The following is a 7,802-nucleotide window of genomic DNA, read 5'->3' on the forward strand; positions in this document are numbered from 1 at the left end:
TTTACCTCCCCATTCCCCGGTCACAGGCTGGCACACATGGATTTCTCAGAGATGCAGATGTTCTTCCTCCAGATGGAGGACAGAGAAGTCCTAGAAGATCACATTAAGAAGAAAAAGATACAGCACATGTGGAGTAGCCCAATTCTTGTCCAGAGGTCCATGGAACGCTTCATGTCAAGGGCTCCTTTGTGCCCTGGCACCCATAAGTTAGAGACCAACACCCGCATTTTGCTACATGAGGTACATTTTCTACCCCCCAACACCCAAACTCACTTGGAGCACCACATTCAGAGGCGGAAACTGCTACAGAAATGGGGGCTGCCCAAAAAGATGCACAAGTCTTTAAAGATCTTCCTCCCAAGAGCCTCAATTCCTTCCACTAAGGAATTTTTGGAGGGATCAAAGAATCAGAAGGAGAAACAACCACCAGAATTGCCTTCAAAAGTGACTTCATTAGTCCCATCTTCAAGGCCAATCAAGCAGCAGACCTTCCATTTCCAGATGGTGGAGACGCTGTACCTACAAGGCAAGGAAAAAGAGGTCCTGGAGCATCATATCAAGAAGAAGCGACTTCAGCACCAGTGGGGGCTGCCTGTTGCCATCCAGAGATCTCTCCAAGCTTTTGCACCCTCTTTCCTTGGACCAGTCTGTCCTTCAAAGAAGGCAGGTCAAGATGTGAAAATCCAGGTTCAAAGACCACTTTTCCTTCCTCTGCACTCCCAGGAGAATTTGGAGGATAGCCTGAAGAGGAGGATCATCCATCAGCAGTGGAGACTTCCAAAGAAAGTTCATGACTCTCTACAGGCGTTCTCTGCTACCCCAGCCAGAAGACAACAGCCCTATCAGAAAAAAGCAGGAGCCAATCACATTTCAAAGAAAGTACATCTCAAAAATCACCTCAGGAGAAAGTCAACAGAAATTAACTTCCAGTCCAGGACAGTCCCTGACATTTTGCTTCCTGAATCTCTTTACAGTGAGAGGGACCCCGGAAGTACCACTCAGCAGCCAGGGGCAACCTCAGCCATAAATGGCAAGGGACCTAACCAAAGAACTTCTCAAACAGAGGCCAAAGACCTTCTTGAATGCCACGTCCTACACAAGAAGATCTGTCACGAGTGGGGCTTGCCACGAATTGTGCAGAAATCTCTGTCCGCATTCTGTCCACCTCTTCCTAAGCCACAAATTGACCAGGGATCAGTTGGAGAGAGTCTGGAGACTGTGGAGGAAGATGGTGCCACCAATAGGAAGAACATTTTTCAAGAGGATGAAATGAAACTCTTGGTGGAAAGCCAACAGGTGATAAAGGAAGAGGTGAGTAAGACTCCCCAAGACTCCAAAAGGGACAGTGTTAGCACCAAGGCCACAGAGACGGAAAAACTGACCCTCGCTAGTGAAATGCTGGAGCCTTCAGAAGAAATAATCTCCACAGGTGAGGAATCCCAGGAGAACAAAGAAGAAAGCCACAGACACTTACAAGGCACAGAAAAAGACAAATTTACTTCAAAGGTTCCACAGCAGCCCTCAGAAACCAGCCCTGATGTTGAAAGACCTCAATCTGTAACAAAGTCCAGTGCTAATCCACAGAGTCCACAAGCCTCAGAAGAAGCCAACATCACAAGCGAGAGGCCAGAAGCCATTCAGGATGAGAGTCCAGAGACATTTAAAGGAACAACTATTCTGAGTACGAGTCTGCAAGGAGCCAATGAGGCCGGATTGCAAATTGCTGATTTGGTGACTAATGAGACTCCATGGTCTATAGATGCAAAAGGGTCATCAGGCCCAGGGGAGATGGCATTTGAGATTCCTCAGGCTGCAGAAGAAAGAAGGGTAGTGGAGACCACATTAAGGGGAGATGCTGCAGCAGAGAATGGAAGATACTCACCAGGTACTGGTTCTCTACAGATGGAAGAAGAAGGGAACCATGGGGCTGCAGAAGAGGAAGACACCACTGTCCATGGCCTACAGGTTGGACCAGAGGATGTTGCTTTGGATAGCCTTCACACCACTGATGAATTCACTGAGGAATCACACATCAGTAGTCCACAGTCAGCCGAAGAAATATCCATTACCAGTAAAGGTTCCCAAGCTACAGAAGGCTTGGTTGAAGTACTGAGCACAGATGAAGTTATTGAGATGCCACAGGCCACAGGAGAAACGGTCAGAGCCAACAAACTCCCACAAGGTGAAGAAGATAATGAGAACATGATGTCTCCTAAATCAGAGACCACACGGAGTCTTGCCTCTGAGATTTCACTGGCTGTGGAAGAAAAGAGAGCTGTGGCAGAGACCACAGCAGGTAGGAATGCAAAGGATGCTGCAGTCAAAACAGCAGCTGAAGAGAGTGACCTTCCCATGGGGCAACATGAGGAGAAGTCACAGTCCATCAAGGATATGAGCTTTGCTAATGGCAGGAGGCCATCAACTGCTGAGAACATCATGGCTGTCAAAGTGGAGACAAATGTTCCAGATCAGATACTTCCAACCATGGAGGGACATGCGAGTCCATATATTCCACTAGAGGTGACCCCCTCTGGATCACTAATCCCAGAAGTTGTAGGGGAAGCAAACACCCCTGATAAAGTTGCTTGGTCCAAAGATGAAACAAACATAGTGGTTGGTGGCTCACTGGCCCCAGTTTCAGGCAGATCCCCAGACAAGAACATGAAGGGACAAAGTCCACATGCTAGAGAAGAAAAGAGCTTCAATCTTGGGGAAGTCTCCAGTGGAAGAAGTCCAGAGGAGGAAAAGGAAACAAGTGCCTCAGGCAGAAGTTCAGAGGCTGCATCCAAAGAAGCCATCTCTTTGGAGAGTCTGTCAGGCAAAGAGGAAGGAAAAACAGAGAAAGGACCTCTCTTAGCAGAAGAAGAGTGGAGACACTCTGAGCTGCATCCACAGGGGGTCACTGCTGCAGACAGACCTGCAGCCGAAGGTGGAATGCAAGATGGAAGTGTGAGCTGCCAAGTCCCAAGTAGACTGAGCCCCATGGCTGAGAGCCCCCCAGCTGCAGAGAGAAAGGGGATGGGTGGCAAGATCTGGGTGCAAGACAGAATGGGCCACACGGCAACCCCCTTTGGTGGACAAGCTCCTGAACAAACCCAAGAGTCATTCAGGAAATTTCTACCCCAGTCCAAATTTCATAGCTACCATAAATCGACCAGAGTACATTTTCTTACAGAGGCAGAACCGGACTCTCACTCAAGCCCACAGAAGAGCTCAACAGCCTACCGGTCTGAAGTGCAACTCCAATTGGAGCCTGGAGGAAGAATTGGCTCCTGGGTGTCTACCGAGAAGCCCTCTTGTTCCTCTTTTCCAAAAGCAATTCCTATCATGGAGGCAACAGAGGGAGAAAGCAGCCAGGAGATGCAACCAGAAGAAGGTAAAGCAAGAATCTCCAGCCCTAAAGGAAGATCTTCATCATGTGATAAACCAGAGCTGACCGTTCCATATGTCCTATTGCAGCAGGGAACACCAAAACAAGACTTGCTCACTTGTTCTGAGCCAGAAGATTATGGAAGCTCATCATCGCTTCCTCCTCAATCCAGCTATGACAAGTATAATGCCAGCCGTAGAGACAGCCAAACTTCTGACTCCTCAGAGGTGAGCTCTCTGGAGGGCAATGTAGAATCCATGCCAAGCAGTTCCATTGAGCAGTTGCTTTGGGATAAAGAGAGCTTCTCACGGCAGCTGGAACACAACATGCAAGGAATGGTAAGACACAGTGCATCTCCATCAGGACTGAGACAATCAGGAAGGCAGCCAGTGACCTACACTCCCTATGAATGTGGCACTACAGTTTGTGAAAGAGATGTAGGTCAGAAGTGGGAGGAGCGAGAGGAAGCTTTCCCCATGGCCAGAGATGCAGAAACCAGGTCCATGGCATCCCTGGAAGACAATGAGACCCAGAAGACCCATCAAGCAGGAGGCATGGTGCAGGGTCATCTCCCAGAGCAGGAGAACCTTCTCAAGCCTTCTGAAGTGGCAACCAACCCTCTGTTCAGGTCCCACATTGTCCAGAGAGCCTTGGGTTCCTTCATACTTCCTGCCTGTGTCATCTCCTCATATTCCACCTGTGAGGATGTAGAAGTGGAACTCATCCGGCAGGCAGGCAGAAAGCACCGACAGCGGTTGAGTGCCCAATTACTTGAGGAAAAGCCTGTTCTTGAGAAAGAGAGGGAGTCCCCACCAGAACAAGGACAAGGTGTTGGAGGTGGAAGACCACTGAGGTCTGCAACTCTACATACTGGAGAGCCTAAAGATTTGGCTCACAGGGACTTTCGGGAGCCACCTCCACCTCCTCCATCACCTAACTTGAGTACAACTGCTCTGGACCAGCAGGACCGTGAAAGTTCCCAGATAACTGGTGAGGCTTCAGTTGAGGGTTCTGAACTCTCAAAACTATTAAGCAAGAAGTTCTCAGCTGTATCTTCTCTGGAAGCAGGTAGTGAATTGCCAGCTCCCCCATCAGATTGGCTTCAGTCAGAAACGGGAGCAGAGAGTGAGTATGAGGATGGTAGCAGTTTGGTCATCACACCACACCAGCAGTCAATGCAACAAAACCCAATGTCTTCAGAAGACCAGTCCCAGTTCAGTACAGAAGGTGAGTGGGACAGAGTGGGGGACTGGGCAACTGAGGACATGAATAGTGAAAGTCTCACCATGGAGGAGGAGAACAGCCACCTGGATCCTCAGGAGAGACCCACAGAAGGGTCTTCACTGAAGGCTGAAGCCAGCTCAAGATCCCAGGCTAGAAGTGCTTCATCCAGCTCCAGGAAGGATAAGACCAAAGGTTTCTCTATCATTGGCTCAGTTCTGGAGAGGAAGCTATCCTTGAAACAGGGGATGAATTTTTGGCAACGCAGCCAGGGCAGCTGGTTGACCACCTGGAAAGAGAAGAAGAGGCATGGAGTCCCCAGTGAAGCTGAAGAAGGAAGGGCTGGTTTCTCTGGAGACCTTGAGCACACTCTAGAAGGAGATGCTGCAGAGAGGTGGATGGATCCCCATCATGCACGTCCGAGTAAAGGAGAAACTTTCAGGCAAGGTGAGACCCGTGTTCCTCAAACACAGATATTTCTACCGGCACGACCAGGTTTCCACCACCGAGGCGACACTTCCACGGGCTCGTTCTCCACTCATTGTCAAGCGAGCAGGTCCTCCTCAGAGGACTACATCCAAGAAAGGAACTGGGGGCCAGAAGGAGCTTTGGCCTGGGATAGGACTGGGCACAAGACCTCAGCCTTGGCATCTGTGGCCAGAAAGAGGAGGAATGCCAAGACGCAAAGCCTAGAAAGAGCAGCTGAGAGGGGGGCTGGCGGCAGGACGTGGGGACCCAGCAGAAGAAAGATGAGGGTTGTCAAGAGGCACTTGGACACCAGCGGCCGTGAGGAGAGCTCCTCAAGCAGCAGAGAAGAGAGACCCAGCAATGGCGGCTCTGGCAGGGAAGGACAACCAGCTGCTCTGGCTCAAGGAGCAGCCAAAACGAGAGAAGGAGGACCGTGGAGGAGAAGGGAGGAATCCCTTATGCCTGAGAAGACCATCCACCAGCCCCTCCCTCAAGCAGAGCAGGAAGACAAGGCTAAGCAGCCCACCGCTTGGAAGTCCCCCCCAAACAGCGAGGGCTCCCCAGAAAGGGACCTTTTAAGACTGAGCCCCCGAGAATGTCAACCTGCAGGGAGGGAGGGGTCTCCCCTTGAGGACTCACTAGGAGGCTGTGGGGTTTCCAAGGCCACAGCCCCCTCAAGCAGGCCAACAGCCCCCCTTCCCCATGGAGAGCAGTTCCACAACCTGAAAGAAAGAATCCTGTTGAGACGAAAGGAGCTGTGGAGCTCCCCAGAGAGTGAGGACGAGCGTCCAGGATAGGCCTTTCTTTTGAGGGATGCGGGTATGTAGATAGTTTGTGTTATTTGAAAAATTACCCATTAAACTTTTTAATGCGCACTTTGAAATGAGGCTGAGATGGCCACGCATGTTGCATTTTGCCTCTTGATGGCCTCTCCTGATATGCGACGTTTTACCCTATGGGGAGGGTCTCTTTGCCTCTCCCTCCCTCTCCCCTCGGCTGTTGATCTTCTCTCAAAGGAGGAGGAAAAAATCTCTTTTCCAGCTCAGCCCCGGCTCAGTTTCCAAGTCTCTCCCCAACTTCTCCTCATCCTGCATACTTCAGGTACCCCAAATCTCTGGGAATCTCCATGCCTTTCCATTGTTCAGCTCCCCCCCCCACTTGGCCCCTAGAACAGGTGGCAGCAATAGCAAAAGCCCTTAGACTCATATCCCACTTCATAGTGCTTTACAGCTTTCTCTAAGCAGTTTATAGTCAGCATCTTACCCCCTCCAACAATCTGGGTCCTCATTTTACAGACTTCAGAAAGATGGTGGGCTGAGTCAAACCTGAGTGGTCAGGATCAAGAGTTTGCCTGCAATAACTGCATTCTAATCTCTGCACAACCATGGCTCAATAACAAAATAACAGAATTGGAAGGGATCTTGAAAGTCCTCTAGTCCAGCCCTCTGCTCAAGCAGGAAACCCTATAACACTCCAGACAAGTGGCTGTCCAGTCTCTTCTTAAAAACCTCCAGTGTTGGAGCACCCGCCATTTCTGAAGGCAAGCTGTTCCACTGGTTCATTGTTCTCACTGTCAGGAAATTTCTCCTTAATTCCAGGTTGCTTCTCTCCTTGATTAGTTTCCATCCGTTGCTTCTTGTCCTGCCTTCAGGCGCTTTGGAGAATAGCTTGACTCCCTCTTCTTTGGGGCAGCCCCTGAGATATTGGAACGCTGCTATCATGTCCCCCCTCGTCCTTCTCTTCATTAAACTAGACATACCCAATTCCAGCAACCATTCCTTATATGTTTTAGCCTCCAGACCCTTAGGCAGGGGTCTTCAAACGTGGCCCTTTTATGACTTGTGGACTTCAACTCCCAGTATTCCTCAGCCATTCTGGGAGTAGAAGTCCATAAGTCATAAAAGGGCCACGTTTGAAGACCCCTGCTTTAAGGCAATGCCTTGTCCCCCCCCCACCTAACCGCCCCTCCAAGCCCCATCCCTCAGTTGTTGTGCCACCTTCCTGCTGGGAGGACCCTCCCCCTTCTGGAGCTGTGAGATCGGCAATCTGAGAAACCCAACGCTGTGGAGGACCTGGGGAGCAACAGTGTCTTTCCTGGAGGAGGCCCCACAACCGCCTCAGCAGGAAGTTTTTCCAAGAAGGCGAGGGAGGTGTGAAGCTCTTCTGCAAGCATTTTGAAGAAGGAGGAAGCGTCAGAGGAAATGCTTTCAGGGTTTTAAAAATAACGATGCCATGTTTACGTTTCTTCTTATGTAAGAAGCCCGGGTGGATGTAATGGAAGCTCCCAATTTAAAACTTTTGCTCTCATGACCACCCACTCCATTTCCCCCCCCCCAACGAACTGCAAACTTCATTGTGTGCACAAGGCAGAGGCCACCCTCCAACCCCACCCCCTGGCCGGAGAGAGCCCACCGGCCACTGGAGAAGGTGGCCCAAAAGGCTTGTTGGGTCTGAAGCCACTCAGGAAGCAAAGTTGTGCACTTGCTGGCCACAGAAGGGAGGCAATGAGGTCCCTGATCTGTCACTTCTAAATTCAGAGACCAACATTGGGGAGAGAGGACAATTTGCTGCATTTGCTGTGTGTGTGTGTGTGTATGTGTTTTTAAAAGGATCCAAGTCCAGGGAGACCTTGACTTACAGCTATTCATTTAGTGGCCATTTGAAGTTACAAGGGCACTGGAAAAAGTGACCTGTGGCCATTTGTCACTCTTATGACCGTTCCAGCACCCTCGTGGTCACATGA

This window comes from Crotalus tigris, unplaced genomic scaffold (genome assembly GCF_016545835.1).
Source record: "Crotalus tigris isolate CLP2741 ecotype Arizona unplaced genomic scaffold, ASM1654583v1 scf7180000019276.598803, whole genome shotgun sequence".
Taxonomy (NCBI): Eukaryota; Metazoa; Chordata; class Lepidosauria; order Squamata; family Viperidae; genus Crotalus; species Crotalus tigris.